At 41.5% G+C, this 26,090-nt stretch overlaps 1 protein-coding gene across 4 annotated transcripts in view; it reads left to right on the top strand.

The window, feature by feature from the left end:
* Nucleotides 1–14,211: 14,211 nt before the first annotated feature.
* The window catches only part of AIFM3 (AIF family member 3), a 90,599-nt gene continuing 78,720 nt past the window's right edge, over nt 14,212–26,090 (top strand). For all 4 annotated transcript variants that reach the window (XM_075272306.1, XM_075272302.1, XM_075272301.1 and 1 more), the window contains exon 1: nt 14,212–14,446. The gene's annotated coding sequence lies outside the window, so the exon portion shown is untranslated. The remainder of the gene's footprint in view (nt 14,447–26,090) is intronic.

The raw sequence follows: 26,090 nt of genomic DNA, 5'->3' as shown, positions 1-26,090 counted from the left end.
AGCTGTACTTCCTCCATACTTACTTCTTCACATTACGACACTGTTACCTATGTGTTTCCATTCTGCACACACACAGCTCTTTTACCTCCATGCTTTCCCCTCGCCCACAATTATACTGCTTTCATGTTTCCTCCCTGCATACAATCTGTTCCCTCCACACACTCAGCACTGTTACATCCATGTGTTTTTACACCCAGTCACATCTGTTATCTCCACTTTCCCTCCTCATACTCAGCCATGCTTCATCCACATTTCCCAATTACTCTCAGCTCTTATACATTCATATTCCATCTCATACATTCAGCTCTGCTGCATTTATAATTCCCTCAACATACTCAGTTTTGCTTTTTCACATTTAGCTCTGCTACATCTACCTCCACATACTCAGCTTTGCTATGTCCACCTTCCATACCCTCCCCCCCACTCAACACTACTACATCCACATTTTTCCCCTACAGGCAGCCGTGCACAGCTTCCATATACATACTGTACAGCTCTTCCTCTGCTTATGAATGGTCCCCAGATTTTCTCCAACTATCTTAGTGGTGAAAGTCTTATCTTGGTTGCCAGTGTCCATTGGATATGACCATGAATGCAGGAACTTTCTGTCACCTGACCAGCCATAATTTACAGGGACAATGCATGCATGAGAAGATAATCCAGCCATAATAAAGATCTCATGGTTGGGTATCTTCAAGCCCTCTTAGCACTGCACCAGCCCAGGAGACGAGCTGGAGTATTTAGTATTACATCCTGCAACATCATCAATGTTCTAGCTCATAAATGTTAACCTATATACAAATATGTTTCTGTTTCAAGAAGGAATATAACAAACCATTAGTCATTGGATGATATGTAGTTTGGCTGACTTAGAAAGCTATGATGGATGAGATTATGTCAAATAAGTAAATAAATAATGAATGATGAACTGTTTTATGAGTCTGGGTATTAAACCAGACCTACCTGTACTGGGTTAGAAGTGTTAAACATATAAGTTATAAATTGCGCAAGATTCCAGTTTAGTACCATATGTGTATGGCGCATAGATATTGTAATAATTTAGCTGATGTTGTTTTGCAGTAACTGTATAGCCAAAAGACCTAGATAAAAAGTTGTTTTAACCTAAATGTTACAGACAGGAGAATGTGATGAATAGACTTGATAATCTCTACAGGAAATCCTTCTTTAGAAAGTGAACATTAGATTTCTAAATAGAGGAAACTAAGAAGACTATAGCATTTGTCAGTGTTGTAAATGGAAGCTTACGGCAGCACCACTTTGAAGAAAAACAACTAAAATAATAACCCTGTGTTCACCTTGTCTATAATATGGACTACATTACAGACAACATTGTATGCTTAGACTTTTTATAAGATTATGTCACAAAAATAATTCTTATGTTGCTAATATATACAATGAAACCTCTTTAAGACCGCCACCCAAAATTGCACTAAAATGTGATATTCTATGGAGGTGGTCTTCTCAAAGGGAACTCTATCACAAAAATATGGACTGGATAGGGGGTGGTTTTCTCAAAAAGATGGTGTTTTTGAGAGGTTTTACTGTATATATGGACTGTACAAAGACTTCTACAGTATCTGTGATATGATATGCAATATAAGTATGAAGAACTGTGCCACTCCTTACAACAAAGAAGAATATACCTTATGCAAGGCACAATTGAATCATTTTATGATAGAGCTGGGTAAACGAACTAAAAAATATATGTGGGTTAGTTAAGAAAGTCCTTAAAGGGAGTCTGTCAGCACAAAATTGAGATATAATCACAGTACCTTGTAGGGCTGTCAAAACAGTTTCCAATGATGTATTTTTATTCGGGACCACAGTTCCTTTCGTGCAAAAATCATCCTATTCAAAGCAGCAGAAAAAGGCTTTAGGGGAGTTGCTTTCCATCAAAGGGCTTCACTATCCACTGCTGCTAACTTTTGCTCATCTCCACCCCTGCTAAATGACTGAGATCTCTCCCTTCGGCCTCAGCACCCAGTACTAACTGTACTGTGCATGTCTGATGACACACTGCCCCCATCTGAAGCCAGCTTCCTTCACTTTCTGGTGCAGCGTGTCATCATCAGACATGCACACTACAGTTAGTGCTGGGTGCTGAGGCCGAAGGGAGAGATCTCAATCAACTAATGGGGAAAGAGCTCAGCAGCAGCCGATAGCGAAGCCTATTAATGGAAAGCCATGCCCCTAAAGCCCCTTTCTGCTCTTTTGTATAGCAGTAAAAGGAGGATTTCTACAAGAATGGTACAGTGGCCCTGAATAAGAAAAACATAACTGTAAGCTGTGCTGGCAGTCCTACAAGATACTGTGATTTTTTTATCTCACTTTTGTGTTGACAGACTCCCTTTAACTAACCCATCAACATATGAATTCAATAAGGAAAGGTTTACCCACTATACTTTCTTATTTCTTTATGCTGAAAACTATAGAATAAAATTTGCTAAAAGCTTCATTCATAGTAACCATTCTTCAAAAGGATTTTATGTTTCTTTTATGGCATCTCTTAAGATATTTTACATTGCACAGAGCTAGAAGCAGATGGCTCAATACATTGTATAGTGGCTCTGCTTCCACTGAAATGAATGGGCGCTGAGCTGCATTGGCACAATGAAGCCACTATATACAGTAATGCATGAAGTCAACCTGTTCTGGGTCCATACTGTATAGTACCGGGTGTGACAGCGCTCCCTAAGAAGAAAGAAGAATAAGCACTGCTATACAGGAGCGGAGATAACCTTCCAAGTGAAGGACACCCTTTCTTAAAGGGGTTGTCCCATCACAAGGATCCTATCTATACTGCTAGTTTATGTGGATTTAAGAATTTTCCTAAATACATTGCCTTATCAAAACTGCTTTGTTTGGCCTCTATCTTAATTTATTCACTTCATTGTTTACACTCAGTTTCTATTGCCCTTGGGATTATCTGCTCATTTGTCAAGTGATGTAGCTGCCTGCTCTCAGAGGGGGAGGGAGGGGCTGGGAGCAGCTCTGAGCTGTTTGAGAAGCTCCGCTACTTAAATGACACAGATAGGGGAGGTGAGAGCTCCGGGATTTCTGAGCTCTTATTAGTCGGTTTAATTAAATTTGGCTGATAAGGGCTGAGATAGGGAGTCCGTTACCTCTGTAGGTAATGCAAACTGACTCAAATCCAGCTCTGCTACATCAGCTTCACACTGTGGTAATTCATTTACAACCAATCCCGTGCAAGTGAAACCCCGCCCACCTTTGTGCCGAGTAAAACAGGAAGTGAAGAGAGCACAACAGCCTGCAGGTTAGTGAAAAAGCGTCATGGGAATACCCCTTTAACCCCTTAACGACCGGCCCATAGGGAATCTACGTCGGCACTTGCAGGTCCTTCCTGACTGCCCTATAGGAAAACTACGTCGGGCAGTCAGGGAAGGATTCCCTGTAAGTGCCGACATAATTGGATGGGATTTTAGCTGTATCTAACAGCTAAGACCCCATTCCATAACCCCCCATCGGAGGGGTCTCCGATCGGGGGGTTTTAACCCCTTCAGTTCCGTGATCAAACATGATCACGGAACTGAAGCGGTTCCGTGACGGTGCCGGCTGAATCGGCACCCCCCGCGGCGAGATCGGGGGGTGCCGATGTCTCTAACATGGAGCCTGGGGTCTGGCCAGTGACCCCAAGCTCCAAGAGACCCCCAATACCTGGTTGATCCTGCCCGGGGAAGAGGAAGTCAGACACAGGCAGCCCCTGCGTCTGACTTCCTCCAGACGCTGCAAGACACTGACAGCTGTGTCCTGCAGCGTCTGATACAGAATTAGTGATGCTTTTATCAAAGCATCACTAATTCAAGTGTCCTAAAGGGACACATGAAAAAGTAAGAGAAAAAAGTGAAAAATAAATAAATAAAATAAAAATGAATAAACTTATAAAGCCCCAAAATTCCCTTTTTTCTATAGAAAATGAATTATATAAAAAAAAAAACCTAAAAGTTAATAAAAACAATACATATTTGGTATTGTCGCGTCCGTAACAATCTGAACAATAAAACTGCAACAATATTTAATGTATACGGTGAACGTCGGAAAAAAACCCCGGAAAAAACCCGTCGGAAGTAGTGATTTTTTGCCATCTCACCTTACAAAATATACTATAAAAAGTGATCAAAAAGTCATAATCACCGCACAACATTACCAATAAAAAGCGCACATTGTCCCGCAAAAAATAAGCCCTCAACCAACACTGTCAACCAAAAAATAAAAATGTTACGCCTCTCAGAAGATGGCGATACAAAAAACATTGATTTATGTCCCTAAATGTGTTTTTATTCTACAGAATTAGTATCGCATAAAAAAATAACATAAATGAGGTATCGCCGTAACCGTACCGACCCGCAGAATAAAGGTCACATGTTACTTATACTGTACGCTGCATGGCGAAAAATTTAAAAGGTAGAATGCAATGCCAGAATTGATTTTTCTTTAGAAAATCCAGCAAAAAAAGAGTTCATAAAATGTATTCAATAAGTTGTAGGCACCCAAAAATGGTGTCATTACAAAATGCATCTCATCCCACAAACAACAAGCCCTTATATAGCCACGTCACCAGAAAAATAAAGAAAATACAGCATCTAGTAATGTGAAGACAAACAACCCCAAAATCGCCAAATCATTAGAACACAACTGGCTGCGGCAGGAAGGGAATATATAAGCTGTGCGAGCGAATATCGGCGGACACCCCAGATTTAGAGCTTATGAGCTAAAAGACACCAGAAGTGACCCCAAAGTGACCCCCAGAGTGACTCCCCCAATCATAGGAGCTACTGGGACATAGTAGGGAATTTGGTGTTCCCAATGTCCTCCGCACAGCTTATATATTCCCTCTTCGCCATCCGCTGTGCAGTCACGTCCGGGGTACTAATACTCACTACACCCCCTGAGAAATTCTTTGAGGGGTGCAGTTTTCAAAATGGGGTCACTCCTTTGGGGAATCCAATTTTCTGGTACCTTTACAGGCTCTACAAACATGACATGGCGTCCAGATACCAAACATCTGAATCTGTACTCCAAAAGCCGCATCGCGCTCCTTCCCTTCTGCGCCCTGCTGTGTACCCCAACTGCAGATTATGCCCCATGTATGCCACATGTATGACACTGGTGTACCCAGGATAACGAACGTAATGTCATATGTGGGTATATACTGATATTAGGGCACAGCCGGACACAGAAGGGAAGAAAGGTTATTGGGTTTTTGGAGCACAGACGGTTTGGTTTTTGGATGCCATGACACTTTTGCAGAGCTGAAACGCCAGTAAAGTGGAATCCCCTGATATGTGACCTTATTTTGGAAACTACACCCCTGAAGGATTTATCCAGGGGTACAGACAGCATTTTAACCCCCAAATGTTGCTATAACTTATTATTAGAGATGAGCGAACAGTGTTCTATCGAACACATGTTCGATCGGATATCAGGGTGTTCGCCATGTTCGAATCGAATCGAACACCGTGTGGTAAAGTGCGCCAAAATTCGATTCCCCTCCCACCTTCCCTGGCGCCTTTTTTGCACCAATAACAGCGCAGGGGAGGTGGGACAGGAACTACGACACCGGGGGCATTGAAAAAAATTGGAAAAAGTCATTGGCTGCCGAAATCAGGTGACCTCCATTTTAGACGAATAGTGGATTTCAAATCCGGGTCATATGAGAATGTGAACTTTGTGACTATGAGACAGGGATAGCTGTACAGGCAGGGATAGCTAGGGATAACCTTTATTTAGGGGGGAATGTTATTAAAAATAACTTTTTGGGGCTCTATCGGGTGTGTAATTGTGATTTTTGTGAGATAAACTTTTTCCCATAGGGATGCATTGGCCAGCGCTGATTGGCCGAATTCCGTACTCTGGCCAATCAGTGCTGGCCAATGCATTCTATTAGCTTGATGAAGCAGAGTGTGCACAAGGGTTCAAGCGCACCCTCGGCTCTGATGTAGCAGAGCCGAGGCTGCACAAGGGTTCAAGCGCACCCTCGGCTCTGATGTAGGAGAGCCGAGGGTGCACTTGAACCCTTGTGCACCCTCAGCTCTGCTACATCAGAGCCGAGGGTGCGCTTGAACCCTTGTGCACACTCTGCTTCATCAAGCTAATAGAATGCATTGGCCAGCGCTGATTGGCCAATGTATTCTATTAGCCTGATGAAGTAGAGCTGAATGTGTGTGCTAAGCACACACATTCAGCTCTACTTCATCGGGCTAATAGAATGCATTGGCCAGCGCTGATTGGTCGAGTTCCGTACTCTGGCCAATCAGCGCTGGCTCTGCTGGAGGAGGCGGAGTCTAAGATCGCTCCACACCAGTCTCCATTCAGGTCCGACCTTAGACTCCGCCTCCTCCGGCAGAGCCAGCGCTGATTGGCCGAAGGCTGGCCAATGCATTCCTATGCGAATGCAGAGACTTAGCAGTGCTGAGTCAGTTTTGCTCAACTACACATCTGATGCACACTCGGCACTGCTACATCAGATGTAGCAATCTGATGTAGCAGAGCCGAGGGTGCACTAGAACCCCTGTGCAAACTCAGTTCACGCTAATAGAATGCATTGGCCAGCGCTGATTGGCCAATGCATTCTATTAGCCCGATGAAGTAGAGCTGAATGTGTGTGCTAAGCACACACATTCAGCACTGCTTCATCACGCCAATACAATGCATTAGCCAGTGCTGATTGGCCAGAGTACGGAATTCGGCCAATCAGCGCTGGCCAATGCATTCTATTAGCCCGATGAAGTAGAGCTGAATGTGTGTGCTAAGCACACACATTCAGCACTGCTTCATCACGCCAATACAATGCATTAGCCAGTGCTGATTGGCCAGAGTACGGAATTCGGCCAATCAGCGCTGGCTCTGCTGGAGGAGGCGGAGTCTAAGATCGCTCCACACCAGTCTCCATTCAGGTCCGACCTTAGACTCCGCCTCCTCCAGCAGAGCCAGCGCTGATTGGCCGAATTCCGTACTCTGGCCAATCAGCACTGGCTAATGCATTGTATTGGCGTGATGAAGCAGTGCTGAATGTGTGTGCTTAGCACACACATTCAACTCTACTTCATCGGGCTAATAGAATGCATTGGCCAGCGCTGATTGGCCGAATTCCGTACTCTGGCCAATCAGCACTGGCTAATGCATTGTATTGGCGTGATGAAGCAGTGCTGAATGTGTGTGCTTAGCACACACATTCAGCTCTACTTCATCGGGCTAATAGAATGCATTGGCCAGCGCTGATTGGCCGAATTCCGTACTCTGGCCAATCAGCGCTGGCTCTGCTGGAGGAGGCGGAGTCTAAGATCGCTCCACACCAGTCTCCATTCAGGTCCGACCTTAGACTCCGCCTCCTCCAGCAGAGCCAGCGCTGATTGGCCGAATTCCGTACTCTGGCCAATCAGCACTGGCTAATGCATTGTATTGGCGTGATGAAGCAGTGCTGAATGTGTGTGCTTAGCACACACATTCAGCTCTACTTCATCGGGCTAATAGAATGCATTGGCCAGCGCTGATTGGCCGAATTCCGTACTCTGGCCAATCAGCACTGGCTAATGCATTGTATTGGCGTGATGAAGCAGTGCTGAATGTGTGTGCTTAGCACACACATTCAGCTCTAATTCATCGGGCTAATAGAATGCATTGGCCAGCGCTGATTGGCCGAATTCCGTACTCTGGCCAATCAGCGCTGGCTCTGCTGGAGGAGGCGGAGTCTAAGATCGCTCCACACCAGTCTCCATTCAGGTCCGACCTTAGACTCCGCCTCCTCCAGCAGAGCCAGCGCTGATTGGCCGAATTCCGTACTCTGGCCAATCAGCACTGGCTAATGCATTGTATTGGCGTGATGAAGCAGTGCTGAATGTGTGTGCTTAGCACACACATTCAGCTCTACTTCATCGGGCTAATAGAATGCATTGGCCAGCGCTGATTGGCCGAATTCCGTACTCTGGCCAATCAGCACTGGCTAATGCATTGTATTGGCGTGATGAAGCAGTGCTGAATGTGTGTGCTTAGCACACACATTCAGCTCTACTTCATCGGGCTAATAGAATGCATTGGCCAGCGCTGATTGGCCGAATTCCGTACTCTGGCCAATCAGCGCTGGCTCTGCTGGAGGAGGCGGAGTCTAAGATCGCTCCACACCAGTCTCCATTCAGGTCCGACCTTAGACTCCGCCTCCTCCAGCAGAGCCAGCGCTGATTGGCCGAATTCCGTACTCTGGCCAATCAGCACTGGCTAATGCATTGTATTGGCGTGATGAAGCAGTGCTGAATGTGTGTGCTTAGCACACACATTCAGCTCTACTTCATCGGGCTAATAGAATGCATTGGCCAGCGCTGATTGGCCGAATTCCGTACTCTGGCCAATCAGCACTGGCTAATGCATTGTATTGGCGTGATGAAGCAGTGCTGAATGTGTGTGCTTAGCACACACATTCAGCTCTAATTCATCGGGCTAATAGAATGCATTGGCCAGCGCTGATTGGCCGAATTCCGTACTCTGGCCAATCAGCGCTGGCTCTGCTGGAGGAGGCGGAGTCTAAGATCGCTCCACACCAGTCTCCATTCAGGTCCGACCTTAGACTCCGCCTCCTCCAGCAGAGCCAGCGCTGATTGGCCGAATTCCGTACTCTGGCCAATCAGCACTGGCTAATGCATTGTATTGGCGTGATGAAGCAGTGCTGAATGTGTGTGCTTAGCACACACATTCAGCTCTACTTCATCGGGCTAATAGAATGCATTGGCCAGCGCTGATTGGCCGAATTCCGTACTCTGGCCAATCAGCACTGGCTAATGCATTGTATTGGCGTGATGAAGCAGTGCTGAATGTGTGTGCTTAGCACACACATTCAGCTCTACTTCATCGGGCTAATAGAATGCATTGGCCAGCGCTGATTGGCCAGAGTACGGAATTCGGCCAATCAGCGCTGGCTCTGCTGGAGGAGGCGGAGTCTAAGGTCGGACCTGAATGGAGACTGGTGTGGAGCGATCTTAGACTCCGCCTCCTCCAGCAGAGCCAGCGCTGATTGGTCGAGTTCCGTACTCTGGCCAATCAGCACTGGCCAATGCATTTCTATGGGGAAAAGTTAGCTTGCGAAAATCGCAAACTGACAGGGATTTCCATGAAATAAAGTGACTTTTATGCCCCCAGACATGCTTCCCCTGCTGTCCCAGTGTCATTCCAGGGTGTTGGTATCATTTCCTGGGGTGTCATAGTGGACTTGGTGACCCTCCAGACACGAATTTGGGTTTCCCCCTTAACGAGTTTATGTTCCCCATAGACTATAATGGGGTTCGAAACCCATTCGAACACTCGAACAGTGAGCGGCTGTTCGAATCGAATTTCGAACCTCGAACATTTTAGTGTTCGCTCATCTCTACTTATTATCCATAAATGAATACGCAGATGATTGTGAAAGGTGAAAATGACCATTTTTCCAGGAATCCGTCATTTCAGTGCATAATATGTTGTGCCCATCTTGTATCAGAGATGAACGCTCTAAAAGCTGTTGTGCCCGGGATACCCGCTTACCAGTGTTTGGAGTATCTCTGCTGACATAAGTCGGGGACAACATATCAGATACTGAAATGGCGAATCTCTGGAAAACTTCATTTTTAACTTCTCATTATCAGCTGCAATTTCATTTCTGGAAACCAAATAAATGCAACACTCAAGGGTTAAAAATGCTCGCTACACCACTTGATAAATCCCATCTGTGGGCTAGTGTCTAAAATAGGGTGACATGTCTGCGGATTCCACTTTATTGGCAATTCAGGGGCTTTGCAAAAGTGATGTCCAAAAACCAAACTGTGCTCCAAAAACCAAAATAGCGCTCCTTCCCTTCTGTGCCTGGCTGTACCCAAACAGCCGATTCTACCCACACATGGCATTAAGTCCGGTACACCAGTGTCATACATGTGGGCATACACCGCCATTTGGGTACACAGCAGGGCGCAGATGTGAAGGAGCGCTATGTGCTTTTGGAGTGCAGATTTAGATTGTTGGTGTTTGGACACCATGTCATATTTGCCGAGACCCTAAAATTTCCCCTACAAAATGGGGTCACTTCTTGGGGAATTCCAGTTTACTGGCACCTCCAGGGCTCTGCAAAAACAACATGGCGCCCCAAAAGTCCCTCTAACTCTGTACCCCAATAGCTAAAAAGCGCAGTGCTCCTTCCCTTCTGCGCCCTGCTGTGTGCCCAAGTAGCAGTTTACACCCACATATATAATTTTCTGCCCCTCGGGATGGCCCCTTAATAGTTTTAGGAGTGTAGGTCTCTGACAACACAAAGTGGGTGCAACGTATTGGGCACCGAAATGGCAGATTTCTTTAAAAATTTCAATTTTCATTCTGTACATTAATTTTTGGGAAGCATTTTTAGGCTCAAAATGATAATACCCCTTGATACATTCCTTGATGGGTGTAGTTTTTAAAATGGGGTCACATCTGAGGACTTTCCATTGTATTGGTACTTTAGGGGCTCTGCAGATACGACATGGCACCTGAAAACTATTCCAGCAACATCTGCCCTCCAAAAGCCAAATAGCGCTCTTCCCATTCTAAACCCCACCATGTACCCATACAGAAGATTATGGCCACATATGGGGTATTGCCATGTTCAGGAGAAATTGTGTAACAAACTGTGGGGGGCTTTTTCTCTTTTAACCCCTTGTGAAAATGAAAACTTTGGGGATAAAGGGACATTTTAGTAATTTTTAACCTACACATCCCAAGGTTAGTAAAATCTGTGAAACGGCTATAGGGTCAAAATGCTCACTATACCCCTCAATGAATACCTTAAGGGGTCTAGTTTATAAAATGGGGTCATTTATGGGGGTTTTCAATTGTTTTGGTAACTCAAATCTTGTTTGAATGTGCAATGGGCCTGAAATATCTGCAAGCAAAATTTGTGTCTTGAAATCCAGTTGGTGCTCCCTTCTTTTTGGGCCCTGCCGTGCATCCGTACATAGGATTAAGGCCACAAAGTGTACATTTTTGAACACGGGAGAAATGGGGCCATCTATTTTGGGGTGTTTTTCTTCATTTTCATGCCTTGTGTGCAAAAAAAACTGCCTTTAAAATGACTCTTTTGTGTAAAAAATATGAGAATTTTTTGTTTGACGCAAATTCTTTTAAAACCTATGGGGTCAAAATACTCACTATACCCCTCAATGAATACCTCAAGGGGTCTAGTTTATAAAATGGTGTCATTTATGGGGGTTTTCAATTATTTTGGTAACTCAAATCTTGTTTAAATGAGCAATGGGCCTGAAACATTTATAAGCAAAAATTGTGTCTTGAAATCCAGTTGGTACTCCCTTCTTTTTGGGCCCTACCGTGCGTCTGTACATAGGATTAAGGCCACAAAGTGTACATTTTTGAACACAGGAGAAATGGGGTCATCTATTTTGAGGTGTTTTTCTTCATTTTCATGTGTTATGTGCAAAAAAAACTGCCTATAAAATGACACTTGTGTAAAAAAATATGATTTTTTTTTTGTTTGACGCAAATTTTCTCAAAACTTATGGGGTCAAAGTACTCTCTATACCCCTCAATGAATACCCTAAGGGGTCTAGTTTATAAAATGGGGTCATTTATGGGGGGTTTTCAATTGCTTTGGTAACTCAAATATTGTTTGAATGTGCAATGGGCCTAAAATATCTGCAAGCAAAATTTGTGTTTTGAATTCCAATTGGCCCTCCCTACCTCTTGGGCCCTACTATATGTGTGTACATAGGACTAAGGCCACAAAATGGACATATTTTAACACGGGAGAAGAGGGGTGATATATTTTGGGGTGTGTTTCTTCTTTTTGATGTGTTGTGTGCAAAAAAACTGGCTTTAAAATGACATATATTTGAAGAAAATGAAAATGTCATTTTTTTCATCATTTGTAATAATTCTTGCAAAACAATATTTATTTGATCAAAATACTCACTATACCCCTCAAAGAATACCTGAAGGGGTCTAGTTTTCCAAATTGGGTCATTTAATGGGAGTTTCTGTCATTATGCCACCTATTCCTGTCTGCAAACATCGCTTGGTACAGGAAAAAATGACAAACTCAAAATTTCCAAAATTTGCTTATAAACTTGATAAACTTGTAAATTGTCTAAGTTACTCAAATATGCTAAAATTATTTCAAATATGCTTGAAACACAAAAGGAACATTTGGAAATATATAACTACTAACTTTTTTGCCCTGTATTATTGTGTATATGTGAGATATCGCAGCTAAAAATGGAAAACATTGAAAAATTTTCAAAATTTTCAGCATTTGCCAGTTTTTAAATAAATTTACGCAAATTATATCAGTCTAATTTTACCTTCTCAGTAAAGTACAACATGTCACGAAAAAACAATATCAGAATCGCTTGGATGCCTAATACTGTTACAGAATTATTCACTGATAAAGTCACACAGGGCAAATTTCCAAAATTTGGCTTGGTCATTAAGGTCCAAAATAGGCTGGTCACTAAGGGGTTAAGGTTGTTGTACCACAAGTGAAATGTATCCTTTATCCACAGGATACAGAATGAGTGTCTGACTACTGGGACCCCAATTGTACATAAGAATGAGGGCTCTCATTTCTCTCATTTAAATGGAGTTGTGGTTCCACATGGTTATACTGTACATAATGTACCATGCCAGGTATGTCGCAGGGACACCACATTTTAGTGGCCAGTATTCCAAATGAAGGAATTTTCAAGTTTATTTTTATCTGGTTTAGAGTCCTCCTTTCCCTGCCTTTAGGCTCTTGATAAAGTTGAGAAATGAAAACCAAATCATATGCCAAGTGTAAAACAATAAAGAGAAGACTGAAGCATCTATCCCCTAGGTCAGTTGCAGGAGAATTCAATAGAGACTCATTTGTGTTTTAATATTGTGTTTGCATTTTCTTACATGCACCCATGGAGGATTCAGTTGATTTATGACAAGATCCATTTCTCCTCATAAATCAGGGGCATCCTCTGGCGGATCATGGGCCTATACTGAAATGAAGCTAGCAGGGGAATAATGATCGCAGTCTCAGGGTGCACAACCGTGACCAGAGGAGTATGTGGCCTGTGGCCAGCAGAAGAAGATGGCCAAGGTCCAACAGCATCATGACAGCAGTCAGGGAAAGGCTGATTCCCCAACTGCTGTCTCACTTGTAAAGTTAATACACCTCCAGCAGCAGAGATTGGCACCCATCTACGATGCTTGTGAAGGTCACTGAACCTGTACCTGGAACTCCTGCTGTTAGAATGGACCACAGTGCCTTTGCGAGCACATGAACCTTTAACTATTTCCAATGCACATAGTGTGTAGCCACGTAATGTAATTACTCCCTTATCCTATAGAAGTGAACAGGATGAGGCTGTAAGTACAGTGCATGTTCACTATAAAACAGATGGCATGTGGTGTAAATAGTGAAGGGATCATTACACTTGAACTCTGCAGCCCCTGCAGCTGATTAGCAGGGGTCTCAGGTGTTGCACCCCCACTTATCTCTTATAAGGATAGATCATCAATACTATGACCCTTGGAATACCCATTTAAAGCGGTTAGCCATCTTTTAAAAATTGATGACCTGACCAGCAATTTTAGATGGGCAGTGGTCCGACTGTCAGGTGTGCAGCTCCCAGCATTGTTTACAGGGAGGGTGCTGCTTACTCACCGTATTCTTTATAATAGCAGTGGTGGATAGTATAGCTGTATCCCCAGCTATCAAGACTACAGTTATACAAGTTTACACAAAGGCCCACAGGACTTTACTTATACTACTTCTGGCTGGTGTAAATTTCACTCATCATTTATGCCAGAAAACTAAATAAAATTCTAAAATCTGCCGAATGACTATATTGTACATTGTGAGGCTGGGGTGAGGCTGGAGACTACCGGTATGAACATTATACCCACATTTTACAACATTATGTCCATGTTGTGCAGAACCATGTATCCTGACGGTGACTTGCACTTGTCACATTTTCCAGGTAATATTTTCCAGGTAATCATTTATCAGCACTTCAGGTGAACTATCTTCGACTGGTCTCCTCCTTGTGTCTGGAGAGTGACACTAGGTTTATTGCTCAAGGGATTTCTTCTCCTGGCAGTAGGGCTGGCTCAGGCTATGGGATACACTGGGTGGGAGGAGGCAGAGTGGTTGACAATTCTTGCTGTGCTTGCATCCTGACTTACTTCATCAATACTGCATACAGCTGTAGGGAGCTGCCTGTGTTCTCTGCTGCAAACCGTGGACTAGCAGTTCTCTCTTCAGGTTGTCCCCTCCAAAAATATCTTTCCTCCACCCATCATCATCACCACAGAGCACTACAAATGGAATATAATGCAAAGATTTTGCAGCCCTGTTAATGCCAGGCTCTGCACATTTTAAAGGAGCCAGGAGAAGCTGTAACTCTGGCATATCACCCTGTCTTCTGTGGTAAGTGGCTTTTGGTTTTATCCTCATCTCAGTTAACTTGTGAAGTGGATAGCACAGGAGGTAGAAGAGCTGCAGATAATCTATGTACTGGGCTGCTCACTTTCTATTGCAATGCAGCTTTGGAGTTGACAGAATGCAGGTGCATGCTACAATAGGTATCTCTAGGCTATGCTGCACACAGTGTAAGAAACCAATGCATTTCAAGTGTAATTGTATGCATGCTCCATAAGGCAATGGAAATATACAGTATGTGTACATATAATACCAGTAGCAATAATTCAGTCTTCCAATGTCATTTTATAGCGTGCAATGTGAATGGAGCACATCAATGCTGAATCGCATTCTAAACTCTGAGAATAATATGTTTATTGCATAACACTTTAGCACAGCAGGTAATACATTAGAGATAAGTAGTCTGCAGTGGCAGGGCATGCATCAAAGAAAGCAGAGGAGTCAGGTATAGCAGAGCTGAAGTAAGTGGCTATACATAATCAATAACAATCCAGCTCATTGAGAAATGTTACATTGAAAACAGTCATCCAAAACTCATTCAGGTTTCCTGTTTGTTGCTTATACTACAATTGTAGCTTTAATACTTTGTTTACACTATTGAGGTTCATGGCCGAGGCTACCGTGATTTATCAAATAGCATGTTCTACTTTTTAATGGACTGGAAACACAGCTCTATTTTCACAGACCTAACCTTTACATTGAAAGTCAATGGGTCACTGAAAAAAGTGGGTGGCTCAGGGATGACCGTTTGGCCAAGAAAACCACTGACAGGAATTGGCATGGAAGTGTTACTACATGAAGTAATTTTCATACGTAATATTTGCAATTAGATTACTTCCTTCCATTGCAGATCTTTCCCTGGATACTCCTTTTAGCAATCAGGGTCCATTAAAGAAAAATCAGGGAAAGCTTCATCCTGCCCCCTGACTTTTGTTGGCTTATACCCAGATCCAGGTGGTTGGAGAATGTAAATTCCTTGAGATCAGAGGGACCAAATACCCAACATATGATATTAGGTTCAATGTGCTCCCTATCTTGAGTAGATTTAGGTCTAAGGTATGGGCCTTGTGTCCCTTGCCAATGTCAATGGTGGGACGATGCAACGGTAGAATGGGCCACACTTGATACATTTGTTTCATAATACCCCACTGTGCATCCCACTTAGCTTTTTCTGTAAGGATAACAGCATGCTCTTTTCCATGCTCTGATCTTGAAGGAAAAAAATTCTGAATTAGACTAGAATATTTACTGGGAGGAAAATATGACAGGGGTCTTGCTGTACTGAACCCCTGCTTGTATTTTCTGGCAGTGCAGATGCAACATATGAAGAGTTGGGGCCAGTTGGTTGACTTGAACACAGAAGGGGGACTGGTGATAGAGTACTCCGATCCTCGCTCCTTGAGTTTTCAAACATGGACTTTAGGTCTTGGACGGTTAGGGGTATTCATACCCTAGGATCTATTGTGGAACACTTTAGGGAGTTACTACTATCTTCTTACCAGTGGATTTGATCAATATCTCCAGCTCAGACATGCATTCACATCACAGTACAGATTGGAAGATTTCGCTGTTCTGGAGGATATAGCAGAGGGGAATAGTACAAAGGGTCTTATACGCTGCTGATATCAGCATTCAGTTCATATCTGCTCAAATTCACCATTTGTGGCCAACAACAAATGGGAAAGAGATGTGGGTCCCTTTGTAGATGATGACTGGAGTGATGTACTTGACTTGAAAAGGACCTTTCACTAGCATTACTATTTCAAATCCATGGCATCTGTTTACAGGCACCACTCCACTGATTCCAGCACAGTTGGATTTTTTCCTCTAACCTCCACCACTCCCGAGTAACAAGTGCAGGTAGTTTTGGTGCCTAAAGTGCTATTTAAGCTCTGTCAGATGGGTAGTGCCAGGCATGGAGGCGTGATTCAGAGATCGAATCAGAGGCAGTACTTACTGCCAACTGTTTCAGAATCAGTGGAGCAGCACATATTAACTGATGTAAAGAGTTGGACTTGGTGGAGGTGGTAAAAGGTCCTCTTTAACTGCTTTTCCTGTGCGACGCACATAGGTATTCTCAGTTATTATTCATCCACAGACTGTATAAAATCCCAAACTTGCTATTCAGATTAGTAATAAGACAGGACTCCACCTGTCCATTCTGTAGAGCTGTAAATCCATGCTACATTCACATCTTTTGGGAGTGTGAAAAATTAAGGCCATCAGTGTGATGTCCTGCCACTTGTTTATAAGGTGTACCGCTTCCTTAGGTCCTTCCCGTAGAATTTGCCTACTAGGATTGATTGACTGATTGATTCGATGATTCTGATATGGCGTCTACACCAAAATTTACTCGCATATCCCAAATATCTTACCGGACTAGAAAACTTGTTGCCCAATACTGGATCTAGCCACAGTCTCTGTATGGTGTTACTGGTGGGACCAGAGGCGAATCGTGTTTATGGGGTGTGACGTCCCTCTCTTATAACTGGCTACTTGGGGAGTGACTGAGTTTGGGAAAATTCTACATCTCTCTTCTTTGCCTGTGTGCTCTTGCCTAGTTTGTTTGTTCTTGTTAAAGTTGTTTGTCTGTTGTTTGTATCTGTGTGGTTATGGAGGTGGAGAAAAGGATGTGGAAACTAATATAAGTGTTTTCATTTGTAAGAAAAATCTGGAAGGCTGCCAATGGCAACCTTAAGGTTTGTGAACCCTACTTATTACATTTCACAAAGTCAAAGTACAAAGAATTATATTCAACTTCCATTTGCTTCCATATTTGATCACATTAGGCTATGGCTACTATCTTACTATGAAAATACCAAAAGATACATCAAATTTATTTGTGGCATTAGTATTCTGATCATGAATGGTATCAAATTTCTTTATTTTGCTTTGCATTGCTGAGGCGCCACTTCCCTCCACCCTTCCTTTATGTGAATAATCCCCAACATTCATTAAAAAGTTATTGTTTCAGGAAAAATTCCAAGATAGAATCAGATATTTATATCTGTGGAAGTATTTAATATAATCTCTTTCACCCTCCCAAGTTGTAAATGTAACTAAAATAACTTGTTAATCTTGCATAGACAATCTTATTGTTAATTGGCTATTATTGGCGATGTGACAGAATTAGACAATTGGGAATTTTCACATGGAAATTATTACCATCATTGCAGGTATCTTTTATTGTGTACTATTTTTAAGCAGTGTCCTCATGGTTGAATAATATCATACCACTGGCTGGAGTGTAGATAAATATAAAACTGGTCTGATATTTAAGGATTCTATCGTATACACTGAAATGTATGGGGAAGAAATCTTTAAAGGTTTTTCACCAGAGCTCTGAAATCGGTAGGCCAAACCACCAACTCCTCTATTTTCCTACAACCCGATTCCAACTCCTTCATAAGTGACTGACAGCCATGGTCAGTCAGAAGTGGCTCCATTTCTTCACTATAAAGCTAGAGACTAAATTACTATGAAGGTAAATATACAACAAACAATGCAACTAATTAATTATATAATTGTAAGAGAATTTCTAGAAGTAGCTGCTGGTGAACACTGGGAGGGAGGGAATGATATGACAGTGAGTCCTAAGCTGAACCCATCCCTGCCTACTTGCCTCACTGTCCTACGTGGCAGAGGACAACTGGGCGGCAGTCCCTTCTTATGGTATAGGTGATAACACAGAATGAAGGCAAGACAAACAACAACAAAGGGGAGGTCAGCTTCCCAGGGGTTGGAACCAGTCGAGCAGCATGAGTCACATTCCAAGAGAATAGTCACAAGAAAAGCCAAAGGTCAGAAATGCAAATACAATCAGTAATAGTATAGAGTCAGCACACACAGAAAACCAAATAGCAAGCACTAAGGTGAGGATAGCGAAAACAATATATAGGAAGAAAGAACGTGCTTACTGATTGGAAGACAGGCTGTCAATCACACAAGAAAGGCTGAGATTAACTATTTGAGGAGCAGAGGGAAACAAAGGTGTAAGAGAAGGGTCTTGTGGAAAATCAGTTACAAAGGTGAGTGAATAGGAAAGTGTTCAGACAGTACAAGAAGAACCTAAAGCAAGGAATCATAACTGAACATGCCTCCTGCGACCGCAGTGCGAAAGCGGAGGGTGGCCCAGAGGCCTGAACAGGCAAAGATCTTATCCCATGCCAACAGCACTAGTGGACAGACTACTAAGACCCCAGTGATTACAAGAATGGGGTTTCTCAAGTTCCCAGTGTGAATGGAGCGGTAGTGAACATCTGTGAACACTGCTTTATTTACTTCTATGGGATGGAAGAGCCAAGTACAGCACTTTTCAGTTCCAAATAAATGAAGTGATACTCACAAATGTGTACTGCTGTTATATTCATATCTTTTCCATCGGGACCTTTCATGATCACTGCTGAGTCTCAATGGTCTGACTACTGGAGATCACACACCTATTCCCTTTGTAAATAATAATAATAATAACAACTTGATTTATATAGTGCCAACATATTCTGCAGCACTTTGCAAATCAGAGTGTACATGAACAGATAGTATTTGACATAGTGACAAAGAAATTAATGTGTCAAACAATAGGAGTGAAGGCTCTGCTTGTGAGAGTTTACGATCTAGGAGGAAATACCAAGACATAAAAGGTAAGAAGGCTTTCTTGGTACAATGGTCCAGCCATCTTTTAATAAATAAGGTCATATAAATGAAGCTTTATGAACCCATCACCAGCCTTATTTCTGTGTATATATAGGAGCATGGAGTGAACCATTTGACTTGTATAAGATTGTTTGTGCCACTAATAACTGTGGATTTCCAAGTTGCTGACATGACTTCTATACAACTGTCATTCCAGGTTGGGATTTAACTTTGCCAGCATAAAAAAAAAGATTTGTGTAAAGGAGAGCTCTGACTAGTGCTCAGTATCTTATAAAAGGAGGAGACAAGTTTGTAGGGTTCTTCCCTCCTTGTAATAGACTCCAATTGGCCACAGTCCAAAGGCATTCTTTAATATACACCACTACACTGATTCCAATACTGTTGGGATTTTTGGTTTATTCCCTACCATTCAGGAGCAGTAATTTCTGTTACTTTCAGTGCAGTTATGCTCTGTACTATCAGGCAGGTTGTCACTGTCTGCTTTTGTCTGTTGTCGATCTGACAGTAGAGAGCATAGTTGTGTTGAAACTGATTGCAATGATTGTTCAGGAATGATAGGGACTAGAGAAATAATCCCTACTGCTGTAGAATCAGTGGGGTGGTACCCTTTAACAAATGCTAAGAACTGGAGTTGGTGGAGGTTGTGAAAGGTCCTCTTTAACTCTGGAATGACCACTTTAGGATTGAAGAGATCATATGAAACTTGATTATTCCATGTCCTCTTTACCTTCTATCTTTGCCACAATTCAGGCTGCACATCTTACCAGTTTTTTTTTAATGGCCATCACAAGTCTGCAATACTTTCAGTGTCGGTGAGTGGGGGCTATTCACATTACAGATGTCCTGTCTGGTTAGGAAAACTCTACTGACTCCTGAATACTTCAGTAGCAATGATAAAATGTTGTTGATGTGGAATTATTGGGATAACTTTCCCTTTCTACATAATACATATTTTGAACCTAATAGTGGCAGGATCACACTAAGGACTCCCATTAGCTTTTTTTTTTCTTCTATATCTTCTATATCTCCTTCTTCTTTCCTATCACTTATGCTTTATTGATTGCTAGCTTTATCCTAGCTTTATGGTATTTGCCCCATAGACAAATTGTTATAAGTTCAACTAATATAAGCTCTTGTATTGGCAACGGTTCTGTTGAATGGAAATGGTGTCCTTGGTTATTTCATGTCTCAAATTTGTCTTTGGTGACTCTGGGGCTGACTGACAGTAATGAAGGAGCTGCACTCCCTGTTTCATCTATACGTATTCTGCATGCTCGTTCCATCTCATCTCCCTCGGCACCCGAAATGCAGTCAATTAGACAACACTGCAGTCTTTGGTTGCTTTTCAGATGCTTTACTTCAGTAAATCGTTATAATATGCATTACTGATCCTTTATCTGGCAGGATATGCAGCGCTGTAGCACATTGTAGTTCAGGAGATCAGGCTGAAATTAGGGTGGGGTCGGGGGGACTTAATTTTGTTTTTATTTCATTTTGTACAGTTGTTTAAATGATAAAAGTGGACCTTAAAAGTGTGTCTTAAAGTGTACCTATTATTTTGGGTGAATTTTCAGAATAAACTGTTGTGTGTACCCGTGAAGAATAACAGTATTTTTCACATGTATAGGGCTTGTACAATGCATTTATCTGCAGTTCTCCAAGCCCTCTCCCTAACCCTAACTAAAGATGAGCGAGTATATTCGATTGAATACCTCCGCTGCATAGTTCTTGGTGTAAAAAATCGCCAGGGAAGGTGGGAGGAGCAGTAAAAATTTGATGACCTTCCCCGGCGCTTTTTTACACCAAGAACTATGCGGCGGAGGTATTTGATCGAATATACTCGCTTATTTTTATCCCTAACCCTTAGGGTTAGGATTAGGCTCTGGTTTCAATTTTCAGTCTGCCATATACAGCACTCAGAGAGAAGTATAGACCCTGCTCCCCTATGTCTCTCTCACACAGACAGAGAAGCAGCATGAAGGACCTTATACAGCAGTACGCAGTAGTATTACTGCAACTTTAGCTGAGAGTTGGAGCAGTAGAATACTTACTAGAAGTAGCAGCAGGGTCTCTGAAATTGAAAATTCAGTCTCCCCTTTGGCTCCTGTAAACAAACTTTATCCATGAATTGAATTGAGTGATCAATCCAGATTGCAGAGGGAGAGGAATCTGATCTGTGATGAAGTATATTACATTGTTCTCATATTCGCCTGTACTACACATTTCTGGGGAAAAATAAAATAAAACATGTTGAGTTTCTAATAAAAAAGATTATATTACAGGCCCTGATTAGATTACAGGTTTGATATATACTTATGTGTTTCTATAGTTATGGACTACAAGGAAGCTCAAGTAGTATGAATTTTAGTAAGTAGGTTATAGATTGAAGAAACATTGACTGCAGGATTAGACTACTCTAGGGGTTTTTGTAGAGGAATACGCCATTCTGTACGCCATTTATTATGTGTTTTAGACACTTTTCAGCCTTGTCTGGCAAGCAGTAGGGCATAAGGGAAAAAGGACTTAATACTGTATACCACAGCATGCAAAATGATCAGCATCATCGTTTGCTGCGGAGCATTATCTATTAGCAAATGGTGGTGGAGATGGTGAAAGATCCTTTTTGTTTGCACTGTTTCTCTATCAACCTTATGTGATTGTAAAAAAATTGGGGCTAAAGTATGTTTTGCAAAAAATGGAATTTTGAATTTTCATGGAATAATGTTTTAGGTGTTTTGCAAATGCAACATGGCACATGAAAACTATTCAAGCAAAATTTGTTCACCAAAACCACACAGTGATCTTTCCCTTCCCATTGTGTGCTCATACAGCTGTTATCAAACATGTATGAAGGATTTTTCAATTTAGTAGAAATTGCATTACAAATTTTGGGGTGCTTTTTCTCCTATTACCCATTGTGAAAGTAAGTAATTTGGGGCTAATGTGACATTTTTCACAGTCCACTTACTAATTTCTAATAAACACCTGTGGGGTCCACATGCTCACTATGCCTCTAGATAAATTCCATGAGGGATGTGGTTTCTAAGATGGGATCACTTACGCGGGGGGGGGGGTGTTTCCAAAGTTATGGTGGGTTAGAGGTTTTACAAATGCGTCATAAAAAACGATAATGGTGCTACTACCTTCTGCATCATGCTGTGGGTCCAAAGAGCAGTTTTCGTCCATGTTTCATGTTTGTATTCACAAAAATTTGTTCAAATAACAAATTATAGAGTGCGTTTGGAGCTAAAGCAACGTTATATTGCAAACATTTTTTTATTTTCATGGCTCAATGTTAATAAATTCTGTTAAACTCATGTGAGGTTAATATATTCACTATACCCCTTAATTAATTAATTGAAGAAAATGATTCCTGATTTGCCCTATATATCAGTGGTCTTTCCCTTCTGTGCCCTGCTGTTTACCCAAAGAGCATTTTATGGTGCCACACGGTGGCTCAGTGGTTAGCACTGCAGCCTTGTAGCGCTGGATCCTGGTGTTCAAATCCTGCCAAGGGCAAAAAAACTATCTGCAAGAAGTTTGTATGTTCTCCCCATGTTTGCATGGATTTCCATCCCATATTCCAAAAAGACATACTGATAGGGGAAGAAAATGTACATTGAGAGCTCTATGTGGGGCTCACAATCTACATTAAAAAAAAACAAAAGAGCATTTTACATCCACATGTAGGGTATTTCTGTATTTGCATAACAATCTGTAAGATGGATTTTCTCCTATTACCCCTTATAAATTTATAAATTCTAGTCTATATTTTAAGAGAAAATCGAAAATTTCACCTGCATATTGTTTTAATGCTTGTAAAACACTTAAAGGGTTACCAAACTTCCCAAATGCTGTTTTGAATGGTTTTAGGGATAAAGCCTTGAAAATGGGGTGATTTATGGGGGTTGGTTTATAATATATAGGCAGTAACAGCCTCTACTGAATAGAATTGCCCCCATGAAAATAGGTTTTGGAAATTTTCTTGAAAATTGTTGTTAGACTTGTAAGACTAGATTTACATCTTTTAGTGATGGCAATAATGACACATACTGCTTGCACGTTCATTTTATTGTAAAAATTGTACAAAACGGAAAAATTGGCATGTGCAATAAATTCAGATATCTCCAGAGATTTTATCTAATATCACAATAACCAGTGTACTTCTGTGCCTGACCTAGTCATTGTGAAGAATATACTGTATATAAAGGGGTATTAGTATTCAGACTACAAGCATTTTTTGACAACTTAGACCCCCACTTGTCTCCTGAATGGATAATTGGGTCTCCCCAGCTGCTTGACCATTGCTGGATGGAGTGTACATGTCTTGCTCCCTTCCACTAGAATCCCGCAATTCAGAAATATCACCATCCTTATTGAGACAGCATAACTGCAGCCCTGTACAAAGTGAATACATAGGTTATATAAACTGTGACTGTATCAGTGGGCACAACTTACAGCTAGTTGTATTATGGCAGCCGTTCTGTATACAAATAGGACAAATTCATTCTTTAAATATTGACAAATATGATTCGACCTACAACATTGTAAGTGGTTTTTAGTTAGAACATCATTAGTTGTTACGCTGGCTTGGAGTTAGGGTGAGTTCACACTACCATTTTTTTCTTCCATTGCTCTCAACCATCACAGGATGAATACAATGGACATTAAAAGACAGATATAGATGTGGCCCCCTCGGTCATCCCCATGTAAAAACATGACAGGAGCTTTGTTTTGTCATGTTTTTATCTTTTCTGAAGGAAGAACAGTCTTGCACATATTCAACATATTTTTTGTGTCGTTTTTAATTTTCCATGTTATTAATTAGATTTTACATTTCTATTTCTTGCCATTATACCTAAAGTAGTTTGTGGCTTTATAGCAGCAATATCTTAGATATTTGTAGTCTTCTCTCTTTAGGAATCCTCAATTCTGTCTGAAATACTTTGCACAGAGTGACCAGAATATCCTGTTCAATAAACACTTAAGATATTAAATCGAGCAGGAAATTCTTCTTCCTTTAATATCATAGCCTAGACACCATGAGAGAAATACTTGTTACCATTCACATGGCTGCAGACGTGCCATATTCTATAATATAATTTATGCTGTATTATTAAACTCTGTGATGGAAGTTATTGTGCAAAAATAATTGGCATCGGTTGCTGTTTTTCTAATTTATTACACATTGTAACGTTCCCTTGGTGGTAGACTCCATATTCTTGTGTTTCGTTAGCTGTGGACTCTTGTATGCTATGGATGCCACAAACACGTATTGGTTGGTAAAAGTAATGAATACTAATGAAATGTTCTCCCCCCCCCCCCCCCCCAGAAGTACTCTTTTTATTTACTTTGGTGACTGTGATAAAAAACTAAAACATTTTTTGAAAAATAAATTATTTTATTCTATGAATTGACCATGGATTTCATCATACCTAATGTGATTGTACTGTTACAGGTGTCTGGCTTAGACCTGGTTCACATCTGCATCGGTAATCCATTCGGGGGAGTCCATATGGGGAGTCCCCGAACAGACTACCGAAAGCATTGGAAAGCGGTGTGCAGTGAAAGCACACGGACCCCATAGATGGAACATGCAGACAAAAAAGTAGTTTATGATCTACTTTCCTGTCTGCATGACTCGTGCGGAGACCATGTGGAAAGCACACAGACCCCATTATAGTCTATTGGGTACATGTGCGTTCACTGCACACCGCTTACAAAAACGTTTGGTAGTCCACATGGGGACCCTCCCCCGAACAGATTACCGACGCAGATGTGAGCCAGGCCTTAGTCATGGATGTCTGTGCACAAAAGATATTTATTTAGTTCCAGCTAAATTTAGGGAAGTCTGTGGTGATCATACACCTAAGATTAACAGCAGATACCACTAAAATAATATGGTGCAGCCCCCTGACGTAGCAGGGGCGAAAACGTGCGTAGAGGCTGCAGGTGGAGGTCAAGGTGTTCCCTTGTATACTTGGTTTCACAGTACATGTATCCCTTTTGGTAAGGATGATAATGATGATTTAGATTTATATATGGTCTCATGTAAGCTGACATATGTTTTTTGATAACTTTCTCTTTAGTGCTATACCCTTTGGGGATGTTTTTTATCTGAACTTCATATATATGTGCACTTGCCTAGTATCACTTATTTGCCTGCACTGTGCATCTTATTATATATGTCTTTGGGCATTTACACATACTTTGCATATACTTTGCTTTATGCATATGTATACTAATTTAAACACTAGATTACTACATGCATTGTAGATTATGTTATATGTGATTTTTGACACATACACATGTGATGACGCTTATATATACTGTGTCTGTGATTTACCTACATGAGAATACCGCGTCCCTGCCTATTTCTTGTGTTTTTAACACATTTCTTTATAAAAAATGTTTTCTTATTTGTATGCACTAACAAACGTTTGATATTTTCCTAACCCTTCAGTCTTCTTGGTTATATTTATGCTACCACCATTCCTTATAGGTTACTTATGTTTTTAGGTTTGGTTGTTCTTATTACTACCTAGTGTATGAGAATTGTAGGTATACTAAAATAATATGCCAATGATAAATATTTCATAGGTATGGCCAGCTTTAGGCTTGTGCAGTGTGCTAACTTCCGTCTTATGTGATTGTATGCAGATATTTGTTGGCATATCCAGTCAACTTCGCTGGGATCTACCAATGATCTTTTGCTTTTGAAAAAATATACTCTTCCATTGAAATAAATGTGCATGTTCAGCTGAATTTAGAACAGCTTTGGTGTCATTTTAGTTGAAAGTTAAAAAAAGACAAAAGTTCTGTAAATAATATATTGTGGTAGAAATAACAAACAATAACATGTATTGAGTGGTGTACAAGTGGTGTTAGTCTTCACATTATCCATCAATGCTGGCAGGATATGGGGAAGTGAATGAGTGTCTAATGTGATAATGTAGAACATTCCGTTTATGGATACATA

This window comes from Leptodactylus fuscus, chromosome 1 (assembly GCF_031893055.1).
Source record: "Leptodactylus fuscus isolate aLepFus1 chromosome 1, aLepFus1.hap2, whole genome shotgun sequence".
In the NCBI taxonomy this organism is placed as follows: Eukaryota; Metazoa; Chordata; class Amphibia; order Anura; family Leptodactylidae; genus Leptodactylus; species Leptodactylus fuscus.
This window is presented reverse-complemented; position numbering and strand designations above follow the sequence as displayed.